The sequence below is a fragment of the Leucopleurus acutus genome (assembly GCF_964270905.1).
Source record: "Leucopleurus acutus genome assembly, chromosome: 17".
In the NCBI taxonomy this organism is placed as follows: Eukaryota; Metazoa; Chordata; class Mammalia; order Artiodactyla; family Delphinidae; genus Leucopleurus; species Leucopleurus acutus.
In genome coordinates this window covers 49,876,353-49,893,219 of record NC_139159.1, presented here as the reverse complement: position 1 = coordinate 49,893,219, position 16,867 = coordinate 49,876,353, and positions in this window count along the sequence as shown.

Genomic DNA, 16,867 nt, shown 5'->3' with positions numbered 1-16,867 from the left:
GTGATCATGTATTGGCAATAGAAAAAAGGGGTTGGGGCTTCCCTGGTGGCGCAGTGGTTGAGAGTCCGCCTGCCGATGCAGGGGACACAGGTTCGTGCCCTGGTCCGGGAAGATCCCACGTGCCGCGGAGCGGCTGGGCCCGTGAGCCACGGCCACTGAGCCTGCGCGTCCGGAGCCTGTGCTCCGCAACGGGAGAGACCGCAGCAGTGAGAGGCCCGCGTACCACAAAAAAAAAAAGGGGGGGTTGCATGAGAGTGCAAAAGAAGAAAGATCCTTTGGTAAACCAGCAGGATCTTATTGTGATTAGATTCAGCCCCAGATTCCAGTTAGAGTTTTTCCTAAATGACGGTGCGAGACTTCATCCTGTTCGCCTATGCTTACAATTCTGTCACCACTCTTTTTTTTTTTGTCACCACCACTCAACCTGAGTGGCCCCTTTTTATTGTCAACACTTTAACCTCTCTCTTCCCGCAATTCAGCCCCCAGACGGCCATCACCCACTTTGCTGGGACAGCAGTATACAAAATACCCTAAATCCCGGCCCACGTGGCACTTCCATCTCAGGAGGCCTCCTAGAGGCTTTCAGCTCACTTCTGGATTCTGAGGGATGGACCTGCCCCCACTTTATCTTTAGGCCTGCTACAGTAAGTGGTCTGACCCTTCAGGGTCCCCCGCATCCCTCATCCAGGATGCTGGGCTGGACAAGAGTCAGCAACTGTGTAATATCCACACAACCTCAATTACACCAACAACTGCAGGTGGTTCTGTGTCACACAGCTCAGCTTGTGAGTTCCTCTTTCAGTTTGCGACCCTGAAACAAAGCTGCTTTTCCCCATTCTGGCCTCGGCTGCTGCCTGACTCAGACTTCATGAAGCAGCAGTAGAGCCTAGTGGTTAAGAACGTGGACTTGGGGTATCGTAACTCCATTTCTACCACTTACTAGCTGTGTGACCTTGGACAAGTTATTTAACTTCTCTGATCCTCAGTTACCTCTTCCATGTATTGATGTATAACAAATTGCCCCCAAACTTTGAGCTTCATTTCTTCATCTATAAATAATAGGATTGTAAGAATTCAATGAGTTTTTACATTTAAAGTGCTTAGAAAAGTGCTCAGCATGTAGTAAAATTGCAGTATGTGTTTGCCATTATATCTCCTGGGTTCCTGCTCATTGAATCTCCCTGGGGCTTAGAACCCTCTTGCTCCTGATGACTCCTGAATAAGATGCTTTGGTAATGGAGACTGTGTGGAATTACTGGTGACTCTACCTTCTTCCAAAAATTCTTTGAAATATCCTTCATATAAGATAGAAACTAGAGGGGACTTCCCTGGTAGTCCAGTGGTTAAGAATCCACCTTGTAATGCAGGGGACACAGATTCGATCCCTGGTGGGGGAACTAAGATCCCACATGATGACGAGCAACTAAGCCCACAACTACTGAGTGTGTGTTCTAGAGCCCGTGCACCACAAGGAAAGATCCCATGTGCTGCAACTAAGATCCAATGCAGCAAAAAAAAAAAAAAAAAAGATAGTAACTAGATAAGAATATGGCAGTTGGGCTTCCCTGGTGGCGCAGTGGTTGAGAGTTCGCCTGCCCATTCAGGGGACGCGGGTTCGTGCCCCGGTCTGGGAAGATCCCACATGCCGTGGAGCGGCTGGGCCCGTGAGCCATGGCCGCTGAGCCTGCGCGTCCGGAGCCTGTGCTCTGCAACGGGAGAGGCCACAACAGTGAGAGGCCCGCTTACTGCAAAATTAAAAAAAAAAAAAAAAATGGCAGTAAAGTGGAAAACAACTTTAAATATTAGATAAAACTGAGGCAAGGTTAGTCCAAAAGTCATCATCACAAGGTGCTGCTAAAGTCTGACCACGCTTTGTCTCTGAGGTTCCTAGCAGCCAGAGTTAAAAGGGAAACACTTTAAATTCAAATTTTAAAAATGTTAACAAAATTCAAAGCATCCATAGGATATGAGTGAAGCTTTCTTTCCACAGTGCAGAGCACAGTGCCAGGGGCAATTAAGCTCAAAATGCTCTTTCTAGCAAGGGCCCAGATGCAGATGGCTGGCCTTCCCTGTTGGTGGAAACATAGAAGACATCGCTGCCACTCAAGAAGGGCTCAGGGATTGGGCGGCAATGGCTGATCTTCCCACTAGATGGCGCTCGTGGATTATCTTTGCTCATAGTGCCTCCTCGAAGTTGCAGCAAGCAATTTCGGTTTTCTTAGTTGATTCCACGTAGTATTAAATTCTTATGTTCTAGCATGTTTCTGAACGTCATACAAGCCTCCGCCTTTCTGTCCCAATCCATTGTTGCAGTGGGTTTCGAGGTGGGTCGGAGCCAGGAGGAAGAGGGGATTCTGCCTCACCTTCCTTCCCCTCCTCCATTCACCCACCCCCATTAGCAACAGCTTTTGCCACTGCAAATCCCAGAGTACAGGTTTGCAGTGACCATGACAACTGCTGGAGCTGAGCCCACTGACAAGTTACCGTGACAACTCTGAGCCCAAGGGGGACCCTTGTTCCTGGGTGTGAGACAATATAACCAAAGGCTAGAAGACCTGGGCACTCAAGGAATGTGGTGGTTAAACTTTGTGGCTTTTTCCAGGTGCATTTTGAATTCCAAGTTGGGATGTCAGGTCCACCAATGACATACCTATGGCCACACAAAACCAAGTTTACATAGCTTGATGCATCCAAGGAACCCAAACACCAGGCAAGCCTTTGGACCCTCTCAGTCTGAAGGTCAGGTTGGGCTTTTTGTAGGATCAAGTGGTTGAGGCCAGCTCGAAAAGCAGGGAATGATTAGGGCTGGTGGGTTGGGAGAAAAGGGACTCTTGCTGATTGGATCTGTGGGGAATGTTTTCTATGTGACTATGGCTTTGCTAGATCCATGAATCAGTTTTTGTGATTTAGAAGTTAAGATCTTGAAGGCAGTCAGTCAACTGGTTTCTCAGTCTGCCATCTTCCAGTAGCTCTTGAGATCATGGCTGTATCTTTTTCATATCCCCAAAGCCCGGCACATAACAGATGCTCTTTGTTGGGTGGGTGAATGAACTCACAAACACCGCCTCCTTTCCAGGGTTGTCCCAAGATGGGTGAGCAGACAAGATAGCGGATTCATGGAATACATATTCAAGAAGTACTGACTTTATGCCAGGCACTGGGCCAGGTGCTGGGAACACCATGATGGGCAAACCAGACAGGACCATGTCCTGAGGGAATCAACAAATACATGCAAGACTACAAAAGAGTCTCAACTTTGAAGGAACAGCACTGGTGCTAAAGAGCAGATGATGGGGCACTTGGCTTGGTCAGGAAGATTTCCTGGTGAAATGATAGTTGCCCTGAGATGTGAATGAAGAGTGGAGTTAAGTAGGTGAAGAGATGGAGGGAGAATGTTCCAGGCAAGGAGTACGGCCAGTGCAAAGGCCAGGAGATGGAAATTCAAGGGCCTGAGGAAGAAGGTCAGTGCTCCTGGAGGATGGAGACTCATAGCACAAGCATTGTGTAGGATGCCCCAGCCCAGTCAGGGCTCTACCAGCCTTTTGATGGATTTCTATTTTTATCCTAAGAAAGATGGGGGTGGCGTTACTCTTTTTATAGCTCGAGGTGGGCTGTGTTTCAGAGCTGTCAAACGATTCTGCAGAAATCCTAGGTGAAGCCGTAAACATTGGAGCCTCTCCTGGTGGTCCTGCAGTGTATGTGAAGTAATTGAGCTTGTGTTTGAAGGGATTTGTCTGGCTTCATTGTGGAGAAAGGACCTGAGGAGGGCAAGAATTGGGCGTGGCAGCCTGGTTAGGCTCTGGCATTGGGACCAGATGGTGGTGGTGCAGTGAAGGGCTGCTTCAGAGGTAAATGGGCAAGACGTGGTGAGTTGGATATAAGGATGGAGGAGACGGAGGGGGAGGATGCCTCTGAGTTTCTAGCTTGTGTAACTGGATAACGGGCTCGGTCACTGACACGTTGGTCACAAGAGAAGAGGACCAGGTTTTGAGGAGAGGCTTGTGAGTGTGGTCTTGGACATGTTTGCATTTGAGGTGACTTTGGAGTGGGGATATCAGTGGGAGGCTGGGTACTCAGTCTGGAGTTCAGAGAGAGGCCCAGCCCAGAGGCTGCGTATGGTTCTGTGCGTGTGGTAACAGCACAACCAAAGAATGTCAGCCGAATGACATGCCCTTTTGGAGAAGTTACTGTCGTGCCCCTTTGGTCATAGGTGGGTGCGGGTGTTTTGGGGGACTTCGGCTCTCTTCCAAAATCCCCAGGTGGGGTCCACTGGGACAAGCGTAGCCCTAGAAGTGAATCCAGGAAGAAACAAAGGCAACCACACAAGTGGTGACGTCCATTGGTTTGAAGGTGGCAGCCTGGAGTAGAGAAGGAGGTGTGGCCACATCCAAAAGTCTAATCCAACCATATCCTACCCTTTCACAGGGCACCCCACATTCACTCACATCTCATCAGCTGGCACCTCAATTACCTGTGATTACCAAGCACAGACTGAGGCAAATGGGAAAACAAGCGCACACAGCAGAGACTCACGTCTTCAGACCCTTGTACCTGAGGTTAGTGCAGTCTCTTCAAATTCAAAATGTTCTGGAAACTCAAAAATTTTTTGTTTAGTTCGGTGCAAACTCATTTGGCATCAAAACCTGCCTGAAGGGACATGAAGCTGTTTATAGTGTTTATTTATCCTAGTTGGTGCGAAGAGTCACACATTTTGCTGCAGGAATGTGGTGTGTTTGATTACAGGGTGTTGTGCTGTTCCAGACACCGCAGCTGGTGGTGGTGGCGTGTGGTGGGTGGTCACCTTATACAGATGCTGAGAATAATTCTAAATTCCAAACACATTCCTTCAAATTCTAGAAGGGGGCTAGTGGACCATTTTATCATCAATCTTTTACTACTCAGGGGAGCATACAAGAAAATTTAAGCATGCTAAAAATGATGGTCTTGAAAGTGTGAAAAGCATGATCCCATGTTGGTAGAAACAATTGGTTTTTGAGCACTCAGAACACTGCTAAACAGTGTTCTCGACACTGAGGATGGTGCAGTGAACAAAACAAGGCCTATGAGTTCACAAAGCTGACAAAATTGTACTTTTAAAATTCTATAAAAGATGCACACACAGATTTGCAGATATGAAGTACTTGAAGGGCAGACAGTAAAATTCTAAAACAGGCATTATGAGTAATTTGTTTTCTTTTTTTCTTCTCCACATTTCCAAATTTTCCTCTAATGCTCAGCACTCGTTTTGGAATTTTTTTTTTTTTTTTTTCAGTACGCGGGCTTCTCACTGCTGTGGCCTCTCCCGTTGCAGAGCACAGGCTCCGGACGCTCAGGCTCAGCGGCCATGGCTCACGGGCCCAGCTGCTCCGCGGCATGTGGGATCCTCCCGGACCGGGGAACGAACCTGTGTCCCCTGCATCGGCAGGCGGACTCTCAACCACCGCGCCACCAGGGAAGCCCTATTATTATTATTTTTAAAAGAGAATGGAGATCTTTAATTAACTAGGAATTTCTACGAACCTACAGCAGGACCGGAGCCCTCCTCTGCCTCTGCAGTCGGGTAGTCGCTGTAGATGCGGGGGGAGTCTCCGTGCACTTCTGAGGCCGCACCAGCAGAGGGCGCCGCGCTCACGGGGCTCGGGGCGGGGCCGCGGCCGCGCTTTTCTCCCCAGCAACACCCGCCCGCGCGCCGCTCCGGAGGCGCGGCCTCCCGGCTTTCCCCGCCGGGCCTCCCCACCCGCCCCGATCCCCGCCCGCAGAGCACCCAGCCGGGGCGGCGGCCGCGCTGCTCGGACCTAGCCAGCGCCTCGCCCATAGGTCCGGGCCGACCCTGGCGCGGTGGGCGGTACCCGGCTCCTCGCAGACCCGCCCGCGCAGCGCGGGAGGGAGGAGGAGGGTGCAGCGCGCGGCCCCGCCCGCCCGGGCCGTCTGCCCCAACTCCGCACCCGGCGCCGCCCTCCCTCTCCCTGCCTCCGCCCTTCCGCGGGGTTGGCCGGGCCGTGGCTGACTCGTACTTTGGAGCCGGATGGGGAGACGTGACTGCCGAGATACGGGCTGCGCCGGGAACAGGCGCGGGGGGAGGGGGCGGAGGCCGAGTTTCTGGGCACCTGGCGGCCGGGGCGGATGGGGAGGACAGAGGCTGCCCCCTCCCCCCGCTCCGGGTTCCCAGGGGAGCGGGAAGGGAAATGCGCTCCTCCCTGGCGCTCGGGGGCCCCCGCCCTGGCCCTCGGCGTGTGCGCGTCGCGCCGGTTCCGTTCCTTCTGCTCCTCTGCTCCGCCGCGCCCCGGGCCGCCCTGCAGCGGGGAGAGTCTGGCCTGGGAGGGCGGCCAGGTTAGCAGTCGTGTCCGCCGTAGGTGGTCAGTCCTCTCTCAGGAACGAGGGAAGGAATTTATGCAGTCAGATCCAACCAATATTGAATCCCAGCCTCGGTCCAGCTTAGTTTCCTAATCTGTGAAATGGGAAAAGGAATACCTAACCTCCCAGTAGGCCCGCAGGTTTCACACCAGGAACCTTGTGACGCCAGGAGATGTGCCGGGGAGAATTCTAAGGGAGGGAAGAATTATCCATTCCTAAATCCAAGAAAGGGCCATCTCGTGGCGTCTCTACTGCATTTCCCAAGGCCTTCGACAATCTCTTGTTCGCCCTCATTTTGCCCAGGAAAGACCTTCCAATACACACTAGTTACCCTTCATAGAGTTTCCTCCTCCGTAATGGGGATTCAAAGGGAGAGGAGTGCACAAGCATTTCAGTGACACACTTTCTCTTTGGGTTAAATGCGTCAGCCCTAGGATTAAGTTTGGCTTTTCTAGGGCTCTGATTGCAAACAAGGCTTGAGATGAAAAACTCAAAATCCCAAGATCTTAGAGTCAAAAAGCGGGGTGGGGGGAGGTCTTGCCCCACTATGCTTAACTGCTGGTCTTTCACATTTCAGTCACTGCTCTGCCACTTGCTGGTTGTGCCTGCTTCACCAAGGTACTGAATGTCGCTGTCTCAGTTTTCTCAGCTGTCAAATGGGAACACAACACTGCTTGGTGGTGACAGGCTCAGGTATCCAGGATGGATCTCTGACTTTCACAAACTCTCATGAGTCCTTTAGGCAGCATTGCCATTTGTCAGGAAATTCTTCCTAGTTGTAGATCCTCCCCAGGTTCAAGGCCATATTTCTGCTTCTCAGTCCTGGGAGAGGACTGTTGGTCCCCCAAAGGACCGTTTCCCTTGCAGCACACAGGCCACTGCCAAGCTCCTCAGCCTGACCTTCCTTTACCCCTGGCTTCAGATATGGTTTTGGGGTCCTCCCCAAATCCTGTAGATTGGGCAGGTGCGGGTGGACAAATGCTGAGAGAGCTGAGAGGCCCAGACATGGACATTTTCCCTAAATTTGTGAGTTACTAGCATAACAGGAAGAAAAGAATGCTTACTGAAAATTACCTCCACGCTGGGGTGATTTATCTCAGGGCCCTCACAAGAACCTTTGAGGCAGGAAGCATCACCTCCTTTTTGCCCGTAAGAAAGCAGAGGACCTGTTGCCCAGGTCCCCAATCTGTCCTTAGCTGGGTCCTCCTCCACCTCTGAGGACAGAGTGTTACAGGTGGTGCCACCTCCACCTAGGGCCCCTTCCAGGTATGCCTTGTCGACAGGAAATGGCTGCAGTTCCTACTGATGCCTGGTTCTCCTGCCAGTGAGGTTCATGGTCGTTATCACTGGCTTGAAAGGCCAGTTGGCTCTTGGGAAACAGAAGCCTCACCCTCCCTTCCTGTTGGAAACTTTGGCCTCAGCTGCAGAGTGGATGCCTGGGAAACACGTTTCAACTCCAGCCTTGGGGAGCCCAACTGCTCCTGGAGATCTGCCAAGGCCGCTCTCTGGGGAGGTGGGGGGTTGTTGGAGTTGGGAAGTCTGAAGGCCAGGGGGCCCCCGCTCTGGGAGTGTGGGCCTCATCTGGACACTCTTGACGGTGACCATCTGCATCAGTGGTTCTCATTCCTGGCTGCCCAGTGAAAGAATGCTGATGCCTGGGCTCCACCCCAGACCAGTGAAATCACCTTTCTGGGAGGGAGCCCATGTGTCAACATTTGTGATTTCTAAAGCACCCCCAGGTAATTCCAGAGTGCTGTCGCGGTTGAGAAACACTGAGGGAGATCAATACAAACAGACAGTGGTCAAAGGACAGAATGGGAAAGCATTTGATATCTGAACAAAGGAGGATCTGCGTTAGAGACCAACTAATAAAAGCTGTCCGAGGCAGGAAGGCTCCTTCGGCTGTGGCTGAGCAGGACTGTGGAACACTTGGAAAGAGTCCACCCGTCTGGGAACTGGCATGACTCGGTGCCCAGGGACAGAGGGAGGAACCCAGCGTGACTCCAGGTCCCTCTGGGCCACTGTGCCTGCTTCTGAGATCCACGTTCGTGCTGCCGGGAGAGGCCCCTGATGCTCCTGTGCGCCTCAGTTCTTCCAGTCCAACTGGATTGCTTGCCGTTCCCAGAACTCCCCCTGATCTTTCCCCTTCTAGGTTTTGGTTCCCGGCATTTGATTCCATCTGGAATGTCCTTTCCCCATCTGTTGAAATCCTTCCTCTTCAAGGTCCCTGCCCTAATGCCAGCTCCACCAGGAAGCCTCCACCTTCTGGAAGCGCCTTCTGGAAGCGCCTGTACCCCCTTCCCAGACTGTCACTGCCCTGGTGTGCGCAGGGTTGTCTCCCTGGCCAGGCTGTAGATGCAGGAAGGGCGGGGACGATCACACTCCTCTGTGCCTCTTCCTCCCCAGCCTGTCTCTGGGAGTGGGGTGGAGGCGTCTTGCGTGGAGGAGCCCCACGCTTTTCCTGAATGCTACAGAATTTGTCCCTGTTCCAGGACAGGGTGGACAGCCACAAAGATAAATCCTCTCTGCTCATGCCCCTTCCTGATAGTTCTCTGGCCCGTCCGCTCCATTTCCGGAGTGTCGGGGGGCTTGTGGTTAGCAGGCAGCGACAGGAAAGAGCTGAGGCCAGGCCTTGACCCAGCACGTGGTGTCTGCAGCACCAGAGCAGCTTCCCCTGGGGAGGGACGGGTAGAAAGACTGAGGCAGGGGATGAGAGCGTCGAGTCCCTGGATGCTGGCGCAGTCTCTTCCCACAGACAGACCCAAAGTCTTAAAGGGAGGGGTAGGACCCCGTGACCTCGGGCGCCGCCGAGGCCAGTGCTGGAGCCACGGAACCGCCTCCTCCCAACAGCGGGGCGTCCGCCAGCCCGCGCCGCAGGTGACCCCGGTCGCTGCCAGTCGTCCCCGCTCCCCGCCGAGCACCCCCAGCGCCCCCGCCGCAGCCGCCTTCTTGGGGTTTTCCGGCTCGGAGCGCCTCAAACGACCTCGGCAGCCGCCGGCCCGGGCCGCTCCCCCGCCCCGCCCCCCGCCTCCCTGGCCGCGGAGCAGGGCTTTCTGATGAGTCAGCGGGAGCCGGGGAGCCTCCAGCCTCCCCGGGCATCTGCTCCGGTGACGCACCGTGACTCACGGGCGCCTGGGCAGCCGCAGCCGCCGAGCGCGCAGCGCGGAGCCGGGACGCCGAGCGCAGACCCCCGCCGCGGCAGAGCGGCCCCCGGGAGGGCCCGGCTCCGCGCCCCGCGACCGGCGTCTGGCTCCTCCCGCGCGCCCAGCGCCTCCAGCCTCCCGCCTCCCGCGCCTTCAGCGCCTCCCGCGCCTCCCGCTCCCGCCCGCCTCCGGCACCCTCCTCCCCCGGCCCCTCGGCTCCCCTGGCCCCAATCCAAGCTGACATCAGAAGCTGGCCGCCCGGCCACCCTCTGAGTCAACAGTTTCCGAAGCGGAGCCCGCTGCCAGGGGCAGGGAGAGAGCGCTACCTCCGGGGGAGGCGGTACGGGGCTGGCCGGGGCTGGCAGCCGCGGGAGGGTGGAGGTGGGTGGGGACCAGCGGAGCTTTTTACAAGAAGTCACGGGGGGTAGGGGAACCGAGAGGGTGAAAAACGCCCTGCGGAGCTGCCTGGGCGGGGAGGGAATCTGCGCCCGGAGCCACGTGCTGGAGCCGGCGCTGGGTGGGTGGCTTGGGGAGGCGTGGGGGAGGGAGAGGGCCTTGCTGGGAAAGGCCCCAGGCCACGTTTCTGGGGGAGGAGAAGAACCGCGGGTGGACACGCTCGGCCTCAGGCCACCAGGGAATGTTCGTGTCTGGAGAACGCGGCCCAGATCCCTTTGATGGGAGCAGCTCTGGCCAAGCCTGGAGGGCTGGCCCTGCCTGCTTAGGGTTGGACCTGAAGAAATGCACTGGCCTAACCCAATGGCCTCCGCTGACCTCGGTGGGATGGGGTTAGGGCTGGAGGCACCTCCACCTCCCACCCCTCAAAGAGGATGTCTGTTCAAGGGTCAAAGAATTGGAGAGGCTGAGTAAGTTGACGGTGGGTGGCTGCCCAGTGAAGGCGGGGGGGGGGGGGGGGGGGGGGCGGGGAGTAGTAGGAAGAAGGAAGGAGGCATAAAAAGAAGGAAGAAGAATTTTAAGAACATGCCAAGGACATAACTGCAGTCCTTGGAAAGGTGAGTTTCCTACTACCTGAGGAATCAGGCCAGAATCCTCAGAGGAAAGAAAATGGATTCGCTGCAGGAAGGAATGTGGAGCCTGGGCTTCTTCCTCTGAGTAAGAGGCTGGAGCCTCTGGGTGCTCTGGTCTGCCACTGTCCGTGTTGAGCACCCACTGTGAGAGGCTGCCTCCTGTGGCTCTAGGATGCTCAAGAAGGGCAAAAGACCCTTTAAAAAGTACCCACCTGCAGTGGCCTAAGCGGCACCTAGAAGCTTCCTTAATCCTGACAGTTTTCTCTGCCCTTGTCAGAAGGGAGAGGAGCCAGGAAGACAGAAAGGCAGCAAAGCTCCACAGGCACCTGGGTTTCCTCCTCTCCCACTCCATCCCACCTCACCCCACCCTCCCTTGACCCCCAGGATGAGCAAGACACCACTGCTGTTAGTGGGCCTCCAGCTGCAATTTATTCTCAGTCTCTTTCCGGGATTTGACTTGCCGTTCTTTCCAAAGCCACGGCTCGACAAGTGATGCCAGCCCATGGAGGGGGTGTTGTGTCTCATCTTGCAGGCAGAAGTAGCACAACAGCTGGGTGAACCAAACCCATCCGGATCTGTCCAGAGCTGTTTGTCAGTATGGCCTCACAGGACCACATGAGCTGCCTCTTGCCCATTGTGACCCCCATTCAAACCCAGGCAGAGCAGAGCTCCCGGCCCCCTTCTCCTTGGGCAGCCTTCTCCCAAGTGTGTGGATGGGTGGCTCATTCCTGCCAGGTCAAAATAGCATTGAGCCAGACTTCTGGGAAACTCTGTATTCCAGGCCTCTGTAGAAGAGTTAAAAATAACAGCTCTTGGGAAGCCAGGGGGTCTAGTTTGCTGAGGTGGGACAAGATGCAGAGCCCTGTGACATCAAAGGGCAGAAATACTGGCTGGGGATCTGTATGGAAAGTGTTAGTAGCAGGAGGTCCCGGGCCCTGTGTGGTTGCCCTTCGGGGAAGTTGGTGGGCTGGACCAGTGGGGGTTATCCTAGGAGGCTAAGGCCAGGTGCAGAATGGGGGCTGTGGCCGGATACTTAAGCCACAAACACTGCAACCCCCAACTTCCACTTTTTTTTCATGCTGAGAACTCTCTTGGTAGAGGCTGCTTCCTCCAGTGTTTTAAATTCTGATTTCTCATGTATCTGTCAGAGAGACAGTTATCACGATCTGGGTGAAGCTCTTTCCTGCCATTGCACAATCTGTGGACTTGTAGCCCTCCGCACCTGCACGTAACCCTTACCATGCTTTGCCTGGCCTGAGAGGTTTTACTGTCTTCAACTTCCCTCTCTACCCGGAGGCCTACTGGGAGGCCCAGAGTTTCATCTTTGCAACTCCCTCTTGGTGGAACTCATGGGGAAGTGAAGTAGCGTCACCTCTGCCCTCCTCTGCCCCACGCTTGGCCTGATAGCCTCCTTTGTGTCTGAGGGCACTTCCTGTTTGCTGTGTCTGCTGCTTCCACAAGAGCTTCATCCTGGGTTTTGACCCAAGCTGCTCTTTGCCTGACAGTTCCGCCCAGCCTTTGGGACCCTGGCTTGTTATCCTGATTGACACCTGGCAAGCTGTTCAGCAGGGAGAGCTTATGCATCTTCCCTTAGCAGTTGGAACTAGGGCAAAGGGTCGATGGAGCCTAAGTGTACTTCACTAAAGCCAGCCAGCCCGTTGCGTGTGCCTGCACATCCAGGAATGCAGGTGGACCTAACTGAAGCTAACATGTCATGTGTAAATCCACAGTCATACAAAAAATAAGGGCTGCAACCCTTCACAAAACTTTTTTCAAAGCACACCATTAAATATGAGATTCCTGGTATGTATTTAGAGAGCTCTTTTCCTTGCAACTTCTGAGGAATAGATATATTGAAAGTGAGATACAAAATTAGATGAATTAGCAGAGATTAGACTATTTTCAGGGGTCGTGTGACAAAGTCCTGTATTACTGCAGATGCCAGAAAAGTTGGAGATGAAACTGAGCTGAATGAGGAATATCTTGCCTCAAAAGATTGGGCGTAACTCCTCAAAACATCTGGCATCCCTTGGTAGCGTTTATCACTCCACTGAAAAGTTGACCTTCTTCAGCCATCCTTGACCACGTAATGGAGCAGAGAGTGGGGCACTGTGTGTCAGAAAATCTGGTTCCGTCTCTGGCTCTGCCGTGTCTCAGCTCTGCTACCTTGGGCCACCTGCTGATCTGTCTGTGCCTTGGTTTCTTCTCCTGTAAAATAGAGATCCTTATACCTACCTCTTAGGGCTCTTGTGGGGACCAGAGGAGGTAATTGACACTTGGTGGGTGCTCAGTAAAGGGTAGCTTAAAATGTTTTAGACTTTCTAACTGTTGGGATAACAACTTCCTTAAGTGTATAATCTTCTCCATTGGGATTCTTTAGGTTTAGGGTCAAGAAGAATTGGGATTCTTCTGTCCAAGGTCAAGAAGGTCAAACAGAGAGCATTGAGCTCTTTTTCAGAAGCCACTGGAGCAAAGACCAACATCTCTAGGAGAGGTAAGGAATTCAAGAGCAGCACAATCTGCTAACCAATCGTGGGTTTCAGGCCTGAGAGAAACCTGATAGTGAATCATTCTGAGGCCTAATCAGTGACAGAGATGACCTTTGCCCAGACACTGGCATGTCTGAGCTGCTGAATGAGCCTTTAGTGCAGGAGGTGTTGAAAGAGCCTAATAAATACGTATTCATTGAGTCAAATCCAAGAGTTTGAAGACAAATGCAAAGTTTATATTTTGTGTGCCCCTTGACCGTGTGAGATGTTACCCTGAGGGAAAACACTAAATCAGACCCTGCTCTCGCGTGTGATGGGTCCCAGAGCCACATATCGGGGCCCTGGACTCTTGCTCCTGTGAATGGGAGCAGGTAATGTTCCCTGGAAGGACAGATTAATGGGCTGCATTGGACATCCTTTGGAGAGGGAGTAAGAACTGTCCTTTGCACCTCACCTCAGCTCTTTTTGGCCCATCTGACACCAATCCAGGGAACATATGGTATATTAGTCTCCTAGGACTGCATAACCAAGCACCACAAACTGGGTATCTCGAAACAACAGAAATGTATTTGCTCAGAGTCCTGGAGGCTGGAGGTTTGAAATCAAGGTATCAGCAGGGCCCTGCTCCCTCTGAGACTCTGGGTGGACTCCTTCCTTGGCTCTTCTTCCTAGCTTCAGATAGCTGGCAGTCCTTGGCATTCCTTGGCCTACAGCTACATCACTCCAGTCTCTGCCTCTCTTAGCCTGTGGTGTTCCGTGTGCGTCTTCATATGGCAATCTCCTCTTTATTAGAACCCCAGTCATACTGGGTAAGGGCCCACCCTAATAGCCTCTTCTTAACTTGTTACACCTGCAAAGACCCTGTTTCCAAATAAGGTCACATCCACAGGTACTGGGGGATTAGGATTTTACAATATCTTTTTTAGGGAAAACAATTCAACCCATAACATATGGTAAGAGCGATACCTTTGATAAACAGGCTGCCGCACAGGCTGAGAAGGTCGTCAACATGGGCATTCTGCCCTGTGCCAGCAAGGGGGCAAATTGGGACAGTAAGTTGGCAGTCCATCTATCAGGAGCCTCAGAAACATTCATATCCTTTAATCCAGTTATTCACAACTAGGAATCCAGCTGTAGGAAGTCATCAAAAATGTTGATAAAGGGCTTCCCTGGTGGCGCAGTGGTTGAGAGTCCGCCTGCCGATGCAGGGGACACGGGTTCGTGCCCCGGTCTGGGAAGATCCCACATGCCGCGGAGCGGCTGGGCCCGTGAGCCATGGCCGCTGAGCCTGCGCGTCTGGAGCCTGTGCTCTGCAACGGGAGAGGCCACAACAGTGATGGGCCTGCGTACCACAAAAAAAAAAAAAAAAAAAAAAAATATTGATAAAACCTTATGCACAGAGGTATTCATCTCAATGTTGTTTATAATAATTATTAGAAACAACTTCAATGTCCAGCAGTTAGGGATGGTTATTAAAATAAGCCACATCTACGTGAGGGGGGTGTTATATGGCCTTTAGAAATGATATTTCCAGAAAAAAATTTGTAACATGGGAAAAAATGGAATAAAATGATATATTCTATATGTTGTCAACTTTATAAAAAATATACAAGGAAGAAAAACATCAACATAATGTTAGAAGTCTCCCCCCTTCTTGTGAGAGATTATGAGTGATTTTTTAAAATTATTATTATGGCATTATATATATTCTCTGCATTAGCTTTATAACCAAGGAAAAAAACCCTAATGTTATTTTTAAAATAGACATATAACTAGTTTCCTGGAATATACATTCCAGGGAAGTTCTGGCTGGGAGGAGAGTAGCAGCTGCTGGGTGTCCAGCTGATTTCTGTGTTTATAAGCCATAGCCGTAACCCTCTAGAGTTTCTCAACATGTAGTTGGATGGCTCCTTGCCTCAGAATTACCCATGATGCTTATTTAAAAATGCAGAATTCTAGGCCCAACCCTAGGCCTACTAAATCAGGATCTCTGGGCGCAGGGCCCAGGAATTTGCATTCTTATAGGCTCTGCACACTTGAGTTTGAATTCCCCTTGCCTTAGAGGCTGTGGATAACCCACTCATCAGTAATCCAGCATGGTTTCTCACATCAGTCACTTTTGCTTTGAAGAGAAATTATTCTTTTTATAAAGTTCATTCTTGGTTGTGCCTAAGACAGGAAGCTGCAAAACATATTCAAAAGAATAGAAAATTCATAATTGTATTTTATTTTGGAACTCAGTAACAGCAAGTTGTGTTTCCTAATTTACATTAGGCTAATAATTAAAACGAGTTAACATTCCCAGACTCTACCCTAGGTTGGAATTGAGTAGCTGCAGGAGGACATCAGCCCACAGGGAAAGCTTTACCCTACTAACAAGTGGGTATTCCACATGCCGTTAGTTGAGAATCGTAATTATAGACATGATTACTTTTAACTCACAACCTGAGGTGTCCTTTATTGATTGGTTTAGGGGAGCGCTATCAGAGGACAGTAGAAAGTTCTCCACTTTGAGGTGTGTGCTGGCTCAGGACAGGTGCTGGCTGAGAAAGCCCTACCAGCCCTCTGGGGCTGTGACTTGTCCAGACCCAGGGGAGCTGTAACTGCTGGGCTGGGGGAGGGACAGCAGCTGTGCAATTTCAGCCATCTCGTCAGTAGGTGAAACTCAACACCGCAAAGAGGCAATAATTCAGGGTATTAGTCCACACTTGTTGCTTCCGGGAGTTGGTCACAGCCTCCTAGGAGAAAAGATGAGCCATCCTGAGAATGAAGACAGCTCCAGGTGGGAGCTGTAAGAAAAAAGGGCATCTTGCCTCCTGGCAGGGACCATATCCCCCCTCTGTGCCCTCTCACCCTCTCGTAGAACAGATGGCTTCAGGCTGCAGGACCCCGCACCTGATCCGCACTTTTTGGGGCGGGAAGAGGGCCACAGGAGCTGGGTGAAGTGCGTGGCCCTTTTAATAACACCTTCCATTTGTGCTGTGTCATAATCCCCAGCTCTCTGGCAGTACTGGATCGCCCCGCGGTGGGAAATGAGACCTGGATGGGCAGGGCTGTCGTCAGCTCACCAACTCAGGGAGGCCCCGAGCAGTGGGGCTGAGAGCTGGGCTCTGAGGAGCACAGGGCAGGAGGTCAGGCCAGTTGTGCCTTCTTCCCTGCGGCATGGGGAGGGAGGGAGCAGAGGAAGGCAGCCAAAAGGGTTAGGACCCATCAAGGAGGAAAAACTGTAAAAGGAAGCCCTGTAACTTTCATACAACATGTAATTAACTCTCAGCAGAAGATGCCATGGATTCATAATGGGAGCCGACAGCGGGGGAGGAAGGCTCTGACAAGCATGAGATTTCTTGGGGGTTTTTTTAAATTTAATTTTTAAAGGAACACGAACAGTTGCAATTATAATCGTGGACCTTCCGTGATAGTGTCTCCCCAGCAGCAAGCCAGCTCATGCTGTCCCCCACCCTACCCAGGCAGGATGAGCAGGAAGGGCTTTTCTGCCTGGAGCTCTCTCCGGGCTCCTGGTGCCCCAAGGTGGGTCTGTCAGCAGCCCCTGCTCTGTCAGCCTGCCGGGCGTGTGAGTCCATCCCAGAGCCCTCTCTTCTCCGTGACAGCTGTCCTTGGAGTCACCCTGGTCTCCAGCCAGAGGCTCCCAAGGTCGCCCTTCTGGCAAAGCCCAGGCCTCCTCCCTAGTGCCCTGCCCTCAGTAGGGTGGCCGCACCCCATGAGGAAGGGAAGTGCAGCTGGAGAGGAAAGGCAGGGAGCCCCGGGGTGGGGTGGCTGCAGGTGGGCAGTGCCTGGACATCCGCCAGAACAAACGGGGCCAACGTTCTCCCAGGCACAAAGGGCACTCTGTGCGGGA